General features: G+C 35.5%; 1 long non-coding RNA gene across 1 annotated transcript; it reads right to left on the reverse strand.

Annotated features, from left to right (window-relative positions):
• Positions 1-1,517: 1,517 nt before the first annotated feature.
• Positions 1,518-21,881, reverse strand: LOC109159556. Its single transcript, XR_002050594.1, has 3 exons — positions 21,790-21,881; positions 14,635-14,642; positions 1,518-1,528 (listed from the first exon to the last, which is right to left on the reverse strand). It is a non-coding gene; the product is annotated as an uncharacterized LOC109159556 (long non-coding RNA).
• Between the last annotated feature and the right edge of the window lie 119 nt (positions 21,882-22,000).

Consider the following 22,000-nt stretch of genomic DNA (forward strand, 5'->3'; position numbering starts at 1 on the left):
AATCATATCTAGTGAATTTCAAAGAAATCGATGGACCAAAACTTATATTCGGGGGAAATCAAAATTATGGAATTACAAAATGTTGGTCCAAAAAGAGGTAAGGTGAAAGTCTAGAGAGGGAGGGGGGGGGGGGGGGGGGGGGGGGTGAATAGACATTCAAATTTTCGCGCAGCACAACAATTGCTAAGGCAGAGAGAAACCAAAACTCTTAACTAGATTGTTAGAGTATGGTACGCAGCGGAAATAAATAAAGATAAAGTGTGTGTGAGATTGTGACAAGTATATCTCGTGAGAAGCAAGTAAAGAGCAATAAGTAAAGAAAGCAGTAAAGAACACAAGACAATTATAGTGGTTCGGAGGTGGCGTAATCCTCCTACTCCACTTGCTCTTATCTCCAAGAGAAATTCACTATATCCACACTCCGGTAGAAACGTATCCCGTGATCTAGTGCTTTGATCACAAAGCCCGCACTAATCACGCTCAGCGCCTCCGACACTGCTGCTTCAGATCTCACAGCTCCGTGTGACAATCCAAGATTTCACAGCTCCGTGCTACTTTCCTCCCTTTTCTTGTTTTGCTCCAAAACAAGTTTTGTCTTGCTTCCAACTTCTGAGACTCTGTAGAAGATCTTCAATATGATGCAGGTCTCTTTGATGAAGATTTAAACACTCTTGAATGATTTCTCTTGATAGCTCTGAGTGTTTTCTCTCTTTGAATGTATCAAGTAAAGCACTTGATTTTTTTTTTTTGGCTCTGTTTAGCTCTGCTTTTAGAACTCTCAAAATATTTCTCTTAGAAGCTCTCTGAGTTCTTTTTCTTTTCTCACTTGAAGATTTCTTTTGGTATGCTCTGTACCAAATGAGACTTTTGCTCTTTGCTCTCTTATGCTCTATTTCGTATGTCTTGCTCTTATTTAGCTCTTTGTTCGTGTGTTCCCCATCTTCAAGTCTTCATATCTTCATCATTTTATAGCTGGTAATGAGAATCTGCCCGTTGGAAAGAGACGATCTCATTTTTGAATTCTTATATCTTTTTGTCAGAGATCTTATCTTATCTTCTGGCAAAGTGTCAGAAAAGATAAGCTAGCCGTTTGTAGAGCTTCAACTTCATGCAAATGAGTTCCCAAACTTCATCTCCGTTTGTAGAGGTTCAACTCGATTTCATTTTTGAATTCTTGTATCAACTTCATGCAAATGAGTTCCCAAACTTCATCTCCATTTGTAGAGCTTCAACTCGATTTCATTTTTGAATTCTTGTATCTTTAAAGATACGCTAGCTACTAACTTCATCTCCGTTTATAGAGCTTCAACTCGATTTCCTTTTTGAATATCCTCGATTTCATTTTTGAATTCTTGTATCAACTTCATGCAAATGAGTTCCCAAACTTCATCTCTGTTTGTAGAGCTTCAACTTGATTTCATTTTTGAATTCTTGTATCTTTAAAGATACGCTAGCTACTAACTTCATCTCCGTTTATAGAGCTTCAACTATCTTATCTTCTGGAAAAGAAGAGCTTGTAAAGCTTCAACTCGATTTCATTTTTGAACTCATACTTAATTTTATTTATTTAATTTAATATTATTGATGGTGAGATTCAAACTTGAGCCATTTCACATAATAAATAAGGCATTTTCCACTTCGTCCATACGGTCTATTGGTTAAATTTTCAATCTTCTTTGATGTACTCCTTTCTTTCCATAGATGCTTGATCTCCAAGTCAAATTCATGCAATCTTCCAATCTTAATTTTCTTTCACGAAAATTCTTCTGGGATATCTCTTTGAGTAGCATTGACTTGATTTTCATATCATTCATCTTCTTCTTCAATTTGTCATTTTCTCCAAACAAATTCTTGATTTTAGGCTTGATATCTTCTTCTTCTATTTTCATGCATCTTCCTCTGTTTTTCTCTTTTGCAAATTAAATAATTTTCCGATCATGGTCTAAGACTCTACTAGACCTATAAAATAAAATTGGGGGTTCTACAAATACATATTTTGCATATCAAAACCATTACACTTTATTCGTAACACAAAAGGAGTTGACACAATCAAGAAAAATGGATTAAAGATTGAAGATCTTTCATTCGTTGAAGGCTTGAAATTCGATTTGTTGAGCACTAGTCAATTTTGTGATAAAGGCTATCTTGTAGAATTTTTTAAAGATAATTGTGTAATAAAAAATGAACTCACAAATGAAGTTGTACTCACTGGAAAAAGGCGAACAAACATGTATGTTGTTGATTGGAGTACAAGCAAAGATTCAGTGTGCTTAATGGCGAGAAATTCGAATGAAGCAAATTGGGAATGACACAGAAAGCTCAACCACTTAAACTTCAAGACTATCAATCAACTTTCAAAGAAGAATCTAGTTGAAGGCTTGCCAGATATTATCTTCAAGAAGGACCAAGTATGTGATGCATGCCAATGCGGAAAGCAAATCAAATCATCATTCAAATCAAAGACACACGAGTCAACATCAAGACCGCTAAGCTTACTACACATGGACTTATTTGGACCGATTGATCCAATAAGTGTAAGTGGTAAGAAATATACTCTCGTTGTTGTTGATGATTTTTCCAGGTACACTTGGACCGTGTTTCTCAAGACGAAAAATGAAGTTGAGCAAGTCCTACCGAAGCTGTTGAAGCAATTACGAAATGAGAAAGAATTGCAAATATAAAAAATACGAACGGATCGTGGAACCGAGTTCGTGAATGGAGTTATACAAGCCTTTTGCAATTCACATGGAATTTCTCATCAATTATCTGCCGCAAGAACACCGCAACAAAACGGTGTTGCCGAAAGAAGAAATCGGACACTCAAAGAAGCCGCACGAGTGATGATTAGTTCAGCCGGTCTCCCGAAACGATATTGGGCAGAAGCTATCAATACTTCTTGCTGCACGCAAAATCGAAGCATGATCCATAAGCAGTACAAGAAGACACCATATGAGCTATATAAAGGGAGAAAACCAAATATTGGTTATTTTCATATTTTTGGATGCAAATGTTTTATTCATATTAATGATAAATTGCATCTAAAAGCTTTTGATGAGCGTGCAGATGAAGGAGTTTTTCTAAGATATTCAATTACCAGCAAGGCGTTCAGAGTTTTGAATAAAAGAACAATGGTGGTTGAAGAATCCATACACGTGGTATTCGACGAAAAATCACAGATCAAAAATGACGCAATGGGCGAAGAAATCGAACAAAATGGTAACAAGTGCCATACTGATTTTTGTGATACTAATGATACGTGTATAGATGATGTTTTGCAGGGAATGGATGATTTGGAAATTAATTCTCTAGAAAATCTCATCCCTCATCCAGAAGAAGTTGGAAATTCTTTTAATAATAATTTTGGAGGTGAAGCCGCACGTGAAAATGGAGATGCAGTACGGGTTGAAGTTGGTGACCCAGTTAGAGATCAAGTTACAGGCGAAGTTGGTGATCAATTTCAAGGTGAATTAATTGAGGAAATTCGAACCAACACTGCCAGTACACTTTGGTGGTTCTACAAATACATATTTGGCATATCAAAACCATTACACTTTATTCCTAACAATTTCCCCCTTTTGATAATGTCAAAACCTATACTCAGTCATTGGCTTTAAGTCTTTGAAAAGTAATCATTTTTGCTCAATTTTATTTGACAAAGCCAAGATGAGTTTAACAAATGGTTTTCTAGACACAATCAAAAGAAACTTGTGAATTAATTTTTTGACAAGCTCCTAAACGCATCTTAAATTATTTTATTTTTTATCATCATTTTTTTTAATTTTTATGTGCGTTTTGACATTCCTTGTCTTTTTAATTCACGAAGGTCTAATTACAAAAGACAAATAAAATACTTCTGGGTTTCTTCACACCCATGTCTTTCTTCAAAATTTCCTTGACATGTTCTCTGAGTTTGAAGAAATCATCTTTGAACTTCGCATTCTGAAATCTCTTTGTAACTTGCCCAGCCATGTAATATCCAAAAGCTTCCTTAATATTGTTTCCTTGAAGAACTCCAGCTTCCCACCATACAAGACATTCTTCGAAGCTTCTTTCTTTTCCAAGATTCATGCCCATATTTCCAGTGAAATCTCTTAGTTCATACCACATCTCAGTTCTTTTCCTTTTGCCTTCTTCTTCTTTATTCTTGTCTGAGATCCATTGGGCTTGATCGGCTGCAGGCCATTTCTTGATCATGCTTGGTAGATTTTGTTTGGTCCATATTGTTGTCTGAGTGGCGGGACCTTTTGAGCATTCAAACCAGCCACGAGTTTCAGCAACTTTCAATGTACTCGTACCAAGACTAGGACTCGCGAACTGAGCAAAACCAATCTGAGATGGTCCTTGTGTGGATTGTCAGCAGCTTCGGCCTCGCCTTTGGGTCGGTATTACTGGCTGTTGTTGGCTTCCAAGAATAAATTCTTGTTGTTGCAAAGCCAATTGACTGAGAATTTCTTCCCCCCTTTTGGCGTTATCAACCAAAAATGCAAGGGTCTTACAATCTCGGTCTTGGTTTGCTTTCATAGTTTCAACACAATTGTGTGTTTCAATAGAAATAACTTGTACATTTTCCAGCTTGTTTGTTGCAACCGTGAGTTCAACTTCAAGTTTGTTGATTCGGCTTTCTTGATCTTGAATCGCCTTGATTTGTCGCATGTGACGTTCGTTGTGAATCTTTTCGGCTGCTTCACGTTCTTTCTTCATGAGTTGGATCACTTCAAGTAAACCTTTTGTCAATTCTCCTTTCAAGATTCTTTCAGCTTTGTCAATCCGAGTCTTCAAGTTATTTTGATACTCCATTAATTCCTTCAGATTGACTCAGGTATCCGTGTGTTGTTGTTCCATTATTTGATTTTGTTCAACCAACTTTTCTCCATTGGTTTGGCAAACAACATCACCGGATTCGGCAACTTTGGCAAATAAGGATGTAAATATGCCATCTTCTTGATCACTTGTCTGCACAAAATTTTGAGGAGATCCGAATGGACTCCTTCTCGGATCTGTGAGAACGGGTGTGTCTACAAGTTGCATCCATCTTCTTCTTCAGGTGATTCGACTTCTTGATTGAGATCTCCAATCTCTTCTTCTAAAATTTCTGTTCTTATGTAGTTATCTAATCTGCAAATAAGTTCTCATCTTCTAGAACATGGTCCATGATAGGCATGGTAGACTCAGTATTGTGTACTTGCAATACACTGGATAAATCCTCTCTGATTGGTTGTCTACTCTCTGTAACAACTTCTACTGCAACTTCAACTGGTATTTCACATCTTACTTCTTCTGACACTTCTCCTCTTAATTATTTTATTCTTTTATCCCTTCTTGTAGCCATATAATATATGTTTTTTTTTTTAATTTCTTTTATTCCTTTTTTTTTGTTTTAATTCATATATTTTTCCTCCTTTTTTTTTTTTTTTTTTGTATCTTCTTGGCTACGAAATATTTGTTCTTTTTATAAGACTTGGGAATTTTTCATTTTTAGGAGAGAGAGAGACAGAGAGAACCAGTAGCAAAATCAACCATTTTCCTTTTATTTATCTCCTTCTTAGGGAGAGAGAGAGTACGTGATAACATTTTCAGATCACATCACATATTCAAGCTTCATTGGTAGAGAGACTAGCGCCGTGATTAGCCTCAAGATCATCATGCGGTGGAGACGGAGAGCTTGATTTCTAAGCATAGACTTATCCGGGTTCCATTGGAGGTCGAGCAGATCGCTTAAAGCTTCGGGTTTGAGGTCGAGATGACAGGGGTGATGGTGTTGAGCGTCATAGCTGCACTGCTGAGACTTTCTGACCTTTTTGAACTTGATCCTTGGTTGGTGGTTGTCCTTCTTCTTCTTCAGAGAATAGGATGAGAGGATCGCTAGGTGTGTCTCCAACTTCATGTCCTCCATTTGCAGCACGTCGAGCTCTCAGCATCTCTTGTCTTGCTTGCTCGGCTACTCTCTTAGAAGATCTTCTCTTTTCTTGATTCTTCGGAGTCATCGAAGCCTGCAAAAATAGATACAAACAAAAGAAATCTCCACACAGACTTGTTTGCTTCTAATCCAAATTTATAGGCTTAGGAAGGTGCTAGAACCATGTGGGCTAATGATGGAGGGGTTGAAAGGTTTCCTTTGGATATAGCCGACATTTGATTTCAAAAGGTGTGATGAATGCTTGCATGACTCTTCATTGGTCGAGAAAGCGGTGGATGTGATGGGTAGCGGTTTCTAGGAGAGTTAATGAGGGACTAGGGTGACGATTTGAGAGAGAATGAATCGGTTGGGAAAGGGTGTTGATTTAGGAGAGGATTATGGGGGGGAGGTTTAGGTTGGGTGGAGGTTTATCATGGGTAGGAATTTATGGGTAGAGGTTTGATACCCAATTAAACTTTGATTTTCCTCCTTATCTCCTGGTTTCCTTCTCAAAAACGTGTACCACAAATATAATCACACTCAAACATCTCGTTAATAGCATAATCAATCATACATAACAATATACATTAAACATCCACACGGTAATTTCCAATCAAAAATTAAACATATTTTGGAAATTAACAAAATTATCACACATTTTCCAAATTCATATTTAGAAACACCTTCACATATATTGCATACAAATCAGATTCTAAAACATTTTAGAAACTAACAACTTTAACTTTCAGCTCAGATTTCAAAAACATTTTTATAGCAAATTATATCACATAAATCACATATGTACGAAACACATATATAATGCAATAAACACATTAAATTAGATTTTTAAAGCAAATTGTTCATGCAAACAAATTATTTAAATTATACAAACATGAACAAATACTTGCTGACTAAATAACACATTGAATCATGCAATTTTAAACAAATTGTCAAATAATCACGAATTGCACATTTTATCAAATTAATTTGCATGGCATATGATTTCACGTTAAATAACACATGCAAATACACAAATAAATTCCTAACAAATATTGCAATTTTATCACATAAAATTTTGAATAAACATATGCATATAATCATGTAAAACAATTTATTTTGAGTACAAGTATCAATTTAAATTGAGAGATTAAGTCCAGCGATACTTAGCTCATTTCGATCATTCCCAACTCGTGCCTTAAGGTAGAAAATCTCGTTTTGCATAAAGGCTTCGTGAGAATATTAGCAACTTGGTTTTCCGTAGGGATATATTCGATCTTTAGATTTTTCTTTTCAACGTGATCCCTTATTAAATGATGTCGAATGTCGATATGTTTGGTTCTTGAGTGAAGCACCGGATTGTGAGTGATAGCGATTGCACTAGTATTATCACAATAAATACAAACGTCATCACAATTAACTCCGTAATCCTTCAATTGTTGCTTCATCCACAAAATTTGCGCACAACAACTTCCTGCAGCAATATATTCGGCATCGCCGGTACTAGTTGCGATGGAATTTTGCTTTCAGCAGGAAGATGAATTTTGCACAAAATTTCATAAGGGATCACGTTGAAAAGAAGAATCTAAAGATCGAATATATCCCTACGGAAAACCAAGTTGCTGATATTCTCACAAAGCCTTTATGCGAAACGAGATTTTCTACCTTAAGGCACGAGTTGGGAATGATCGAAATGAGCTAAGTATCTCTAGACTTAATCTCTCAATTTAAATTGATACTTGTGCTCAAAATAAATTGTTTTACGTGATTATATGCATATGTTTATTCAAAAATTTTATGTGATAAAATTGCAATATGTGTTAGGAATTTATTTGTGTATTTGCATGTGTTATTTAACGTGAAATCATATGCCATACAAATTAATTTGATGAAATGTGCAATTCGTGATTATTTGACAATTTGTTTAGAATTGCATGATTCAAAATGTTATTTAATCTGCGAATTTTTGTTCATGTTTGTATAAGTTGATTAATTTGTTTGCATGAACGATTTGTTTAAAAATCTAATTTAAATATGTTTACAACATAATATATGTGTTTCGTGCATATGTGTTTATGTGACATAATTTGCTATAAAATGTTTTAGAAATTTGAGCTGAAAGTTAAATATTTTGTGAGTTTCTAAAATGTTTAGAATCTGATTTGTGTGCAAATTATGTGAAGATGTTTCTAAATATTTATTTGGAAAATGTGTGATAGTTTTGTTAATTTCAATAATATGTTTGTTTTGATTGGGAATTACCGTGTATATGATTAATATATATTGTTATGTGTGATTTTTTTATTTATGGTTGATTTTTGCTACTAACGAGATGTTTGAGTGTGATTATATTTGTGGTACACGTTTTTGAGAAGGAAATCAGGAGGAAAGGAGGAAAATCAGAGTTTAATTGGGAATCAAATCTCCACCCATAAACTCCTACCCATAATAAACCTCCACCCAACCTAAACCTCCCCCCATAATCCTCTCCAAATCAAAATCCTTCCCTAACAGACTCTCTCTCTCTCTCTCGAATCCTCACCCACATCTCGCCTGTCAGCAAAATCCACCTCTCAATCGATCCCCATAAACAAATCTCAAGGAGATCAGAACTCAAATCCTTTCTTAATCTCTAAGTGTCTTTTCAAATCTCCACCCTCTACACCTTACGTGCATAGGGTATTCCTAAATAGGTGTGAGCATTAAATGCTCTTGTTTGCTAATGATGATATCTTCTCTTTCCTCGTAACACCATCTATCAGATGACTCATCTACCCTAAACTCACCCATTCGACACACCTCAACCAAAGGGTACAATTGAGAAGTTTCAACTCTCTCTCTTAAATTTGAAAAACCCATCGAGTCTCCCTTCTCATATAAACCCCTCACTTATCTCTCAGAAAAATCTTTCAGACATCCAAAATATCATAGACCTCTCTGTATCAAAATTACATCGTCCTTCTTCTATCAACCGATCTGATCATCATGGCTCAACCCGGAAGAAAGCAAATCGATCTTACTCTATCCCTCTCGCAACAAGTAACTAATGGAATGGTACTCAACCCTGAGTTTTTCAAACTGGGTTCTACCAACAAGGATACGGCCGAGAAAATTTTTCAGCATTGAAGGACTGCGGACTGTTTGATTTCTTCAGCTATAACTACTTTGGAACTTTTGAAGAAGATGTAGCCGAGTTCTATCTACATGCAGTCGTGGAAAAAAATTCGATCAAATCTCAAGTTGGAGGATCAGACGTTTCAATAACTGAGAATGACATACACAAGTGCTTCAATTTTCCTGAATCTCAGTTCATGCCAAAATCTCACAGCTATGTCGTTCAAAATTTTTGGAACGAGATTCGTGGCCCTACGGCTCCAATCTTTGCTGATGTATCGAGTCATAAGAATGTGTTGAAGATTGAATACGAAATGTTGGTGGACATGATCTACAAGATTCTTGAACATAAACTGGGAAGTACTGAAGATTTGACTGCATCAACCGTATGCTTGATGGACGGCATTATGAAAGGAATAAAATTCAAATGGGCAAAATTTATCTACAGGAAGATGGTTATATTTGTGCAAGCTACCAAACCAACGAACAAACCCACTGTGGTGGATCGTTTTTATCAAAATGTTGGTTACGGTCTCACAATTGGAGAACTGCTAAGAAAGAAGACAAATCCAATGAGAAAGCACAAGAATATTGGAATTTATAGAGTACTTTTCAGAAAGTTCAGCCCGAATTTTGGGAAAAGATCAAGCCAGAGAAAAGGACAAGAAGGTGGCAGTTCCACAAGTTCAAAAACACCTCAGAGCTCAAGATTGAGAAATAGCAAAGCAATCTCAGCCTCAAGTAATCAAATGGGATCAAGCAATCGGTCAGGAAGAGATCAAGAAGCCATCAGTACGGCTATGACCGTTGTTCCACTCAAATATGCTGAGCCGGACATGTTGGCCGAAGGTGTTGACGATACAACAAGAATGGAATTTGTAGGAGTTGATGTGCAAGTTTCTAATGATCTACAACGAAGGCTTTCGAGTCAATCTATAGCCGAAGGAAGTGCAGGACCTATAGTTTTTGACTCAGCTCTCACTCAAGATGATCCGGAACTATTGAGAGAATTAATACAAGTGCAAACTTGGAGAGAATGGAAACTTGAAAGATATCACTCTTTCATGGCAAAAATCACCCCAGATTTGATACGGAGTGAAGACTTTTCCTTGGAATGGTGCGGAACTAACGTGATGCTAGATGCACTCAACATGGATTTGAATCAAGTCTATCACATGAAGCTACACGAAAAGACAATCAGACAAAAGGAAAAAGCACCAATCAAAGGAGGAAATACGATTCACGATCGTCTAGCCGAACAGGAAAGACAGAATGAAATATCTCTTCAATTAGCTCTACAAAGGTCAGTCTATGACACACATCATTATCCAGGTAACACATCTCTTGTGGATAATGAACTTTTTGATGAAAGAACTGAAGGGACAACACTCATTGATGTACCAATCATGACCACTGATAGTCATATGGACATACCTGTGAAAGTTAATGATGCCTCTTTATTGATATCTGATTTGACCCCCACAACAATTAATGTGAATCTTGAGTGCAATGAAAGACTTGTGGGATCTGATGAAGTCCAAGTGTCAGTACGAGAAGAATTAAGAAGAGAAGTGCCAGAAGAAGTTAGAGGAGACATACCAGTTGAAGTTGCAGTAGAAGTTGCTACTGAGAGTAGACAACAAATCAGAGAGGATTTATCTAGTGTATTGGCAGTACACAATACCGAGTCTACCATGCCTATCATGGACCCTGTTCTAGAAGATGAAAATTTATTTGCAGACAACTACACAAGAACAGAAATTTTAGAAGAAGAGATTGGTGATCTCAATCAAGAAGTCGAATCACCTGAAGAAGAAGAAGGGATGCAACTTGTAGACACACCCGTTCTCACAGATCCGAGAAGGAGTCCATTCGGATCTCCTCAAAATATTGTGCAAACAAGTGATCAAGAAGATGACATTTTTACATCTCTATTTGACAAAGTTGCCGAGTCCAGTGATGTTGTTTGTCAAACTATTGGAGAAAAGTTGGTTGAACAAAATCAGATGATGGAACACAACACACGGATACCCGAGTCAATCTGAAAGAACTCATGGAGTATCAACACAGTTTGAAGACTCAGATTGACAAAGCTGAAAGAATCTTGAAAGGAGAAGTGACAAAAGGATTACTTGAAGTGATCCAACTCATGAAGAAGGGACGTGAAGTAGCCAAAAAGATTCACAGCGAACGTCACTTGAGACAAATCAAGGCGATTCAAGATCAAGAAAGCCGAATCAATAAACTTGAAGTTGAACTCACAGTTGCAACAAATAAGCTGGACAACGTACAAGCTGTTTCCATTGAAACACACAATTGTGTTGAAACTGTGAAAGCAAACCAAGACCGAGATTGTAAGACCCTTGCATTTTTGGTTGATAACGCCAAAAGGGGGAAAGAAATTCTCAATCACTTGGCTTTGCAACAACAAGAATTTATTCTTGGAAGCCAACAACAGCCAGTAACACCGACCCAAGGTCGAGGCCGAAGCCGCGGACAATCCTCACAAGGACCATCTCAGATTGGTTTTGCTTAGTTCGCGAGTCCTAGTCTTGGTACGAGTGCATTGAAAGTTGCTAAAACTCGTGGCTGGTTTGAATGCTCTAAAGGTCCCGCCACTCAGACAACAATATGGACTAAAGAAAATCTACCAAGCATGATCAAGAAATGGCTTGTAGCCGATCAAGCCCAATGGATCTCGGACAAGAATAAAGAAGAAGAAGGCAAAAGGAAAAGAACCGAGATGTGGTATGCACTAAGAGATTTCACTGGAAACATGGGCATGAATCATGGAGAAGAAAGAACCTTCGAAGAATGTGTTGTATGGTGGGAAGCTGGAGTTCTTCCGGGCAACAATATTAAGGAAGCTTTTGGATATTACATGGCTGGGCAAGTTACAAAGAGATTTCAGAATGCGAAGTTCAAAGATGATTTCTTCAAGCTCAGAGAACATGTCAAGGAAATTTTGAAGAAAGACATGGGTGTGAAGAAACCCGGAAGGTAATCTGGAAAATCTCTTAAACTGATATATTCGCTATTTTCGAACCTCTGTTGCGTTTTGCTCTAAAATATTCGAAATATATCAATAATAATTTCCAATGGTCTATTTTGAGTTTAGTATTTCATTTGTCTTTTGTAATTAGACCTTCGTGAATTAAAAAGACAAGAAATGTCAAAATGCACATCAAAATTTTTATAAAAAAAAATGATCAAAAATTAATAAAATAATTCAAGATGCGTTTAGGAGCTTGTCTAAAAACTAATTCACAAGTTTCTTTTGGTTGTGTCTAGAAAACCATTTGTTAAGCTCATCTTGGCTTTGTCAAATAAAATTGAGCAAAATGATTATTTTTCAAAGACTTAAAGCCAATGACTGAGTATAGGTTTTGGCATTATCAAAAGGGGGGAAATTCTTAGGAATAAAGTGTAATGGTTTTGATATGCCAAATATGTATTTGTAGAACCCCCAATTTTATAGGTCTAGTAGAGTCTTAGACCATGATCGGGAAATTATTTAAGTTGCAAAGGAGAAAAACAGAGAAAGATGCATGAAAATAGAAGAATAAGATATCAAGCCTAAAATCAAGAATTTGTCTGGAGAAGATGACAAATTGAAGAAGACGATGAATGATATGAGTTTCACATCGCTACTACTCAAAAAGATATCCCAGAAGAATTTTCGTTTAAGAAAATTAAGATTTGAAGATTGCATGAATTTGACTTGGAGATCAAGCATCTATGGAAAGAAAGGTGTACATCAAAGATGATTGGAGATGTAACCAATAGATCGTACGGATGAAGTCGAAGATGCTTGATGTATTATGCGAAATGGCTCAAGTTTGAATCTCACTATTAACAATTTTACAAGGTAAAATTTGAGAAGCCAAAATCTATTAAGTCTGATGGAGTTGGGCGCCACAGAGCAATTGAAATTGTGAGCTAAATTCACAATTTCAAGTCTGGGAGCCAATTTCGAAGTCAAAGTCAAATAATTCAAATTGGGAAGCAATTGAAGTCAAAGTCAAATAATTCAAATTGGGAAGCAAATAATTCAAATAATTCAAATTGGGAAGCAATTGAAGCACCAGGAGAAGTTTACGTGCCAATTACAAGTCAAACGTGAGAATGAAGAAGAAGAACTTATGAAAATATTCTCAGAAGGAAAAATACTAGTCTAACTAGTATGGGCGTGAGAATGAAGAAGTATGGGCGCTAGTATGGGCGTGAGAATGAAGAAGTATGGGCAAGTCAAACGTGAGAATGAAGAAGAAGAACTTATGAAAATATTCTCAGAAGGAAAAATACTAGTCTAAAATATTCTCAGAAGGAAAAATACTAGTCTAACTAGTATGGGCGTGAGAATGAAGAAGTATGGGCGCTAGTATGGGCGTGAGAATGAAGAAGTATGGGCGTGAGAATGAAGAAGATGAAGAAGAACTTACAGTGAAAATATTCTCAGAAGGAAAAATACTAGTCTAACTAGTATGGGATTAAATTGAAGAATATTTTTGAAGCATTTAAATCCCAAAGAAACAAGAACCACTTCAGAGCTGATCAGAGAAGCCGTTCTACACAAAATTGAGACCCAGATATTCCAAAGAAACGTGAGAACACCAGAGGAATATCAAATGAAGTTTGGGAACTCATTTGCATGAAGTTGAAGCTCTACAAACGGCTATATTATCTTTTCTGACACTTTGCCAGAAGATAAGATAAGATCTTTGACAAAAGATATAAGAATTCAAAAATGAGATCATCTCTTTCCAACGGACAGATTCTCATTACCAGCTATAAAATGATGAAGATATGAAGACGTGAAGATAGGGGAACACACGAGCACAGAGCTAAAAAGAGCAAGAATACATAGAGCAAAAGTTTCAATTGGTACAGAGCATACCAAAAGAAATCTTCAAGTGAGAAGTGAGAAAGAACTCTAACAGCTTAAAAGAGAAATATTCAGAGAGTTCTGAAACAGGGCTAAACAGAGCATATAAATCAAGTGCTATACTTGATATAGCCAAAGAGAGAAAACACTCAGAGCTATCACGAGAAGTCATTCAAAGAGTGTTAAATCTTCATCAAAGAGACCTGCATCACATTGAAGATCATCTACAGAGTCTCAGAAGTTGGAAGCAAGAAGAAAAACTTGTCTTTGAACAAGTGATATTCCTACGGGAGTGTAGGAAGGGAGGAAAGTAGCACGGAGCTGTGAAATCCTGGATTGTCACACGGAGCTGTGAGATCCGAAGCAGCAGTGTCAGAGGCACTGTGCGTGATTAGTGTGGGCTTTGTGATCAAAGCACTAGATCACGGGATACGTTTCTACCGGAGTGTGGAAGACGGGGGGAAAGTAACGCGGAATCGTGAAATCCTGGGATAGTAGCGCGGAGACGTGAAACCCGAAGCAGCAGTGTGGTGTCACTGAGCGTGATTAGTGCGGGCTTGATGATCAAAGAACTAGATCACGGAATTCATTGTATCTTGGAATCAAGAAGTTGTGGATATTGTGAATTGCTCTTGGAGATAAGAGCAAGTGGATTAGGAGGATTACACCACCTCCGAACCACTATAATTGTCTTGTGTTCTTTACTGCTTTCTTTAATTACTGCTCTTTACTTGCTCCACACGAGATATACTGTCACAATCTCACACACACTTTATCTTTATTTATTTCTGCTGCGTACCAAACTCTAACAATCTAGTTAAGAGTTTTGGTTTCTCTCTGCCTTAGCAATTGTTGTGCTGTGCGACAAAAGTTTGAAAGTCTATTCACCCCCCCCCCCCCCCCCCTCTAGACTTTCATCTTACCTCTTTTAGGACCAACAATGTTTTTGTCTCCAGGGATGTTCACTTCTATGAGCAAATATATCCCTTTAAAGATCACAGTCTAGAATCCAATGCAGGTTCTCCTGATGACCAGCTGCAATTCAATCATGTGCTACCCTTAATCCCTACTTCTACTGAAGTGAGTATGCCATCCTTGGAAACCACAGAAGAGGCAAACAACTATGGTATTTTGTCTCACAATGCTGACATCAATGAGAGGAATTTCAGTCCAAGTGGTGGTTTGCCCACTGAAACAGATGATGATATAGCTGAAACACATGGTGATATAGCTTTGGAACAAAATGGGACTGAAATAGATATGGTTCACTTAGAACCTAGAAGATCAACAAGAACAAGACAAGTGCCTACAAGATTACAAGACTATTACTGCCATTCTCTATTAACAGGCAACTATTCTACTGGACCCTCACCACATTCTCTCAACAAGGTCATATCATAAGAATGCTTACCTCCAAGTCACAGGATCTGTGCTTCCTCTATTATGTCCACTCAGGAGCCACAATCCTATAATGAAACAATCAGAGATGAAGACTAGAGGAAAGCAATGCAGTGTGAAATTGATGCCCTACATGAGAACAACACATGGGAATTGACAGATTTACCATCAGGAAAAACACCAATTGAATGAAAATGGGTTTACAAGGTAAAGCACAAAGCAAATGGGTCCATAGAAAGGCACAAAGCTAGGTTGGTTGCCAAAGGCTACACCCAACAGCTAGGTGTAGATTACATTGAGACACTTTCTCCTGTGGCCAGGATGACAACAATCAGAACTTTTTTAGCTGTGGCAATTGCAAAGGGATGGGACATACAACAACTGGACATTAACAATGCTTTCTTGCATGGAGATTTAGAAGAGGAGGTGTATATGGTCTTGCCTCCTGGTTTTTAAAATGACAATCAGAAGAAGGTTTGCAGATTGCTGAGGTCTTTATATGGCCTAAAGCAGGCTAGTAGGCAGTGGAATGCTAAGCGGACTAAAGCTCTACAAGAGAATGGTTTCCAACAGTCCTCAGCAGACCCTTCTCTATTCACTAAAACATCAGACGCATCATTCATGGCCCTACTCATTTATGTTGATGACATCTTGGTTGCAAGATCAAACTCTAAACACATTGATGAGTTGAAGCAGTTCTTGGATGATACTTTCAGGATAAAAGACCTTGGATATCTGAATTATTTTTTGGGAATTGAAGCATTCAGAACTCATAATGGTCTTAACCTATGCCAGAGAAAGTATTCTTTAGAAATCCTGGAAGAAAATGGATTTCTAGATGCCAAACCTGCACAAACACCAGTCACTGTAGGACAGAAGCTCACCAACTTTGAGGGAACACTTCCTGATAAACCAAAAGTTTACAGAAGGTTGGTTGGGAAGTTACTCTACTTGACAAACACTAGGCCAGACATTTCCTATGCAGTGCAACAACTAAGTCAGTTTGTGGACAAACCTAGAGACTCACATCTTGTGGCTACTCATAGGGTACTAAGGTACCTAAAAGGATCACCTATACAAGGAGTATTCTATCCAACATCTTCTGAAGTCAAATTACAAGGGTTTTCTGATTCTGATTGGGCCACTTGTGCAGAAACTAAAAAGTCTATCACTGGTTATTGTATCTATCTTGGAGAGTATTTAATATCATGGAGGACAAAGAAGCAGGCCACAATATCCAGATCATCCTCAAAATCTGGGTATAGGGCCTTAGAATCCACAGTGTGTGAGATTCAGTGGCAGAACCTGCTAGCAGATTTAAAGGTGAAGCCTAACAATCCTATTGCCCTATCCTATGATAGTCAGTCTGCCCTAGCAATAGGGGAGAATCATGTCTTCCATGAACGCACCAAACACATTGAGATAGACTGCCATGTTGTCAAGCAGAAAGTTTGTGAAGGGGTGATAAAATTGGCGTCTATATCTTCACAAAAGCATATTGCAGATGGATTCACTAAGGCATTGCCAAGACTATTATTTGAAAACTTCCATTATAGGGGGGTGATAAAATAGCATAGGGCTATTCTTGTAATTTCCCTTCTCTCCTTCTCTTTGTTACAACTGCTACTGCAGTTGATATAAACTCTCTGGCTCTTGTTTTTGAGTTAGTTTTTCTGGTTATTCTTGTAATGTTTAGCTCATCTCAAAGTAAACTCTCAACTTCTCTCTCTGTTGAATCAACGGAAACTGTGTGCATTTGATCCTTTCAACATTCACCATGCATATGCTTCTCCTTAACTTCTCCATCCTGTGGGTGGGGGGTGAGGGGATGTCATGCGATCTAGACAGGATCGTAACGGATAGGGAACCTTTCGAGCATATTTCTAGCTCCTAGCTGCATTCGAGTCACGAAAATTTTTAATCCTGGACTTTCGTATTAGAGTCACGAAAAATTTCAATTTTGGACTTCGAGTGTGTGAGGGTTCCAAGAACAATATATATTTCTCTGTTTGACAATCTTCATATACAATGGATCTATCTATATTAAATAACTAATGCCTATAATAATTAACCTACTAAAGTTATACTAACTATACAATGTAATGATATATTATATTATGATATACATAATTTCTCTATGCTAATCTAGGCACGTTATTAACTCTCCCACTAATTAATTAAGTTGTACCATCCTTATTATTCTATTAATTCTAAAAACGTAATCAATTCTTCTAATTAAGTTACATAATTTATTCCTATGATTATTGTATAATTAAGGGTTTATCACTTTCCACCCCTTAAAAAACACACCTTGCCCTCAAGGTGTAGGTATAGAAATGAGCATATCTATCCCTTGATCAACGTGGACATCATGGACAGCCAAATTGTACGCCTATTATAAATGATTTTTTATTGATAGCCAAATTGTGGCTTCATTTTAATTCGAGTGTAAGTGTAAGTTTAAGTCGTGCTTGAATACAGATTCCATTAATATAGATGATTAGTATTACAATCAGAGCTTCAAATTGTACTAATTAAAATTTTTATTTGTAATGAGTTAGGTAACTGTTGTAATTCAACTAGCAATGTAGTTTACAAAGAGATTTTTAATAATTTGTAATTTAAAATAATGTCATTTTATATCACTAATGCTTATTACTTTTAAGTATGTTTAAATCCCAAATTTGAAATCCTATAGGAATTTTAATATCCACATAAAAAAATAGTTATCCAACAATACAACAAACATAAGTTCATTAATTTTAAAATTTTGATCCGTGCATCGCATGGGTAACATACTAGTTTTAACTTTATATATTAAGGGTCCTTTTTTTTATTTTTTTTTTATTTTTTTACTTTGCCTTTGAGCCTATAAAATGATAGAACCGACCCTGTCTGTGAAAAGTGTCAAATGAGTGGGTTGGGTCGCTGTCTAGTTATTATTTGAATTGAACTAGGCGAGTTAAGTTAAAATATGGATTTAGTTAGATTGAGCTAAACAATAAAAATCTTAACCCGACCTTCCCCATAAACCACATTTGTTTTTTAGAAAAAGGCATTATTTAAGTTTTTTTTTTCAATTTCTTTAGTTTAAACTTGTTATATTTGTCGATGACCAATTAAAATATGGATTGAGTAAAGCTGTAACAAACAATAAAAATTTAACCCGATCCAAAATCCAAAAGAATACCTTTTCTTTAACTTTTTTAAAGTTTAGAGCTATTGCATTTATCAATGGCTGGTCAGGCCAAGCCAAGCCAAAAAAAATATATATATATACATTTTTTTCTTTTTAACTTCAAAGCTATTATATTGATCAATTTATATATTTATTTTTGTTATAATAAATTTTAAGTTAAAATTATTTACTCATATTTTTATTATAATTATCATTAATCTTTATGAGTATTAGAATAAAGTTTACTTTATAATTATATTTTAGTATAATAATAATTATTATCATGATTAAAATAATTTATATTTTATAAGAAATAGCTTTGTAATAGAGTTATGCTCATGTTTAAAAAAAATGAATCAAATAGAAAAAAATATAATATTTTTGCTTTTAACTAAAAAAAAAAATTGACTATCATGTGGAGTGATGATATGCCGATTACCATTTCAAATGAGTGATCAATATAGAACACATTGATTTCTAACTTAAATCAAAACACTAACAAATGAAAATATTTTTTAAAATATTAATTATTTTCTAAAAATTATTTTTCCTATTTCCAAGCTCAGCCTAATTCACTTGTATTCGTGAACCTGATCTACAATCCCTACTTAGTTTTTTTTTAAGTGAATTTTTGAAACATTAACGTGATTAGCTGTTTCAATTTTGGATCAAGCTGGAGTTGACTTTGATACATACAAAATAGAGAGGAAAAAAAAAAAAAAAAAGACAAATTTGTGTTGTAAAGTTCGCACTTAACATTAAACAATTTGTCTCATGTTGTCATTATCTTTAATTTCTCTAATATTTAATTTCATATTTCTCGCAATTAGTATTACAAGTTATAGAAAGCCACATAAATTTTAATATGAAGTACTGAAAGTCAATACAATGCTGTCATTTTGCAATTAAAAATATAATGCTTCGCTCTTGAAATTTTCTATATTGAAGTACTCCACTTGCGCTGCCTTAATCACACATGAGGAGCTGAGAGATGGAAATTGAATTATATTAATTAGCCACTACGCTCTGCTGCATGCCGGAAGAAAATTGCCCCAACCATGTGCTTTTATTTTTTGCTAATGAAACAAAAATTAAGTATTAAGTTAATGAATTTGAGGTTTGCACAAGATGGGCATAATATATATAATAATGAGGTATTTTAGCCTCACTAGCTTAGTAGCTTCTTCCAAATCATACATAGAAAATTTGATCCCTATTCTTATTATATTGCACCTACCTCAATTCTCTCTCAACATGGCCGGGTATTTGATACCAACTCATATCAAATGTTCGAACATATCTGTTTGGCGTGGAACAACAAAATCCACAGCAATACAATACTAAATCCTTAGCACCATCAACAAGCTAAGCAAGGAGGAATTGAAGAAGAAGAAGAAGAAGAAGTAGAGCTTAGCTATCTGGTTGTGGTGATAGGGTGAAGAGAGGCTACTGGGATTTTTTAATGCTGCTTTAATTTAGGTAATCTTCTTCTTCTTCTTCTTTCATGTTCTTATTTATACGAAGAGCTACAAACTTCAATTAGCAAAGAATTGTTGGAAAAAATAGCATTAAAATGGCATAAAATGACATATTAAGTGGCTATTTTGTGGTACAATTATCAGTGGGGTCCATTTCCGATTTGGGTCGGGTCAAAGTGGATTCGGGTTCTTCGTAGTGAGACGAAGAGATTGATATATTGTACGCTCAAAACGGATAATGGGTGAATGAGATATTGATTCTCAAAGTAGACCCATTGAGTTGGAAAAATGTAAGGGAAAAGTGAGCTTTGTCCCACATTGATTTGGAAAGAGGATTTCACCCCCTTTTATACAAGAGCTTTTTTAGAGCTTGTAGAATTGCATAGCATAGAGGCTCTCTCGCGCGGGGGTGGAGGGGGGGGGGGTTGGGTGCAAATCAAATTCCAACTAGACGAGATTGAAAAAGGCTTGATTCAAGCCCGAGCTCGTGTGCGCCGGCACCTGGGGGCACGAATGTCGTCAACCATTTGTTGATTCTTCAACTCCTATATAAGAAGAGTGTAGGAGCAGCAGGTTTACACAGAGAGAGAACAACTCCTAGCACTTTTGGGAGGTGGCCAAATAAGGTTTTAAGGAAAGAAAGGCACTCGCCTAACTCGTACATTTCTCTCTTCCTTCTCCTTCTTTCTTGTTTTGGATTATGCTTTTAAGCAAAAATCCGTTCTTTCTTGTTAATTTGGAATTATAATCTAAGGATTATATTTTCTTTTGGTTGATATATATTGGTATATCTTTTTCGTAGATATACATCTATATATATAACCGTTGGGTCCGTCTTATATATATTTGTGTGTATATATATATTTCGGATATATATATCCAATAATATTTTATATATATTTCGTGTGTATATATATAAATATTATTTTACGGATATTAAATCGATTGTGGTTCATTAGTTTCCAACAAGAATCATACTCTTATGACGATTCAATTCTAATTGGAACAATTTATCAAACACCTCGCAACAAGAACCTTAGTTAATTCATTACTTAATCTTTTTATGCAATTGAAATCATAGAAGCATCTATAATAAAATCTTAGCTAATAATTTATATATTTATTTTTGTTAGTTATAATAAATTATAAGTTAAAATTATTTATTTACATTTTAACTATTATAAAGTTTACTTTATAATTATATTTTAATATAAATAATAATTATTATCATCATTAAAATAATTTATATTTTATAAGAAACAACTTTGTAATAGAGTTATCCTCGTGTTTGTAAAAAAATAATCAAATAGAAAAGTTATAATATTTTTACTTTTAATTAAATAAAAAATAATTGTCAACTATCATGTAGTGATGACATCCCGGTTACCATTCCAAATAGGTGGTCATAGGTTCGAATTCCGGTGACAAAGGCTTAGATTCTTTGAAATACAAATGTTTGAGAAAATATAAATTAAAACACATACTACCTTGTAAAGAATAATGAATATTAAAAAAAAAAAAAAAAAGTATTTCAACCAAACAATAACAAATGAAAATATTTTTCAAAAAATTATTTTTCCTATTTCCAAGCTTAGCCTAATTCACTTGTATTCATGAACCTGATCTACAATCTATACTTACATTTTTAAAAAAAAAAAAAAAAAAATTAAAGGGAATTTTTGAAACATTAACCTGATTAGTTGTTCCTATTTTGAATCAAGCTTGAGCTGACTTCGATAAACACAAAACGGAGAGGAAAAAAAAAAAAAAAAAAAAAAAAAAAAAAGACAGATTTGAACTCTAAGATTTGCACTTAAAATCATGGTTTTGTAAATTGCATCACATCTTTCATTTCTTCTTTGTTCTGCTCTGATAAGCTACCACATAGACAGAGGCAAATGGCTTATGCTGCTGTAACTTCGCTTAAAGGAACACTCCATCTACATTTCTTGCAATCACAACCACGCTTGCCTCTTCAAGACAACCAAGAGATAGTTAACTCTCTCCATGAAAATCTTGGTTTCCTCCAAGAAATTCTTGAGAAATCTGATATT

Source organism: Ipomoea nil, unplaced genomic scaffold (genome assembly GCF_001879475.1).
Source record: "Ipomoea nil cultivar Tokyo-kokei standard unplaced genomic scaffold, Asagao_1.1 scaffold2833, whole genome shotgun sequence".
Classification (NCBI taxonomy): Eukaryota; Viridiplantae; Streptophyta; class Magnoliopsida; order Solanales; family Convolvulaceae; genus Ipomoea; species Ipomoea nil.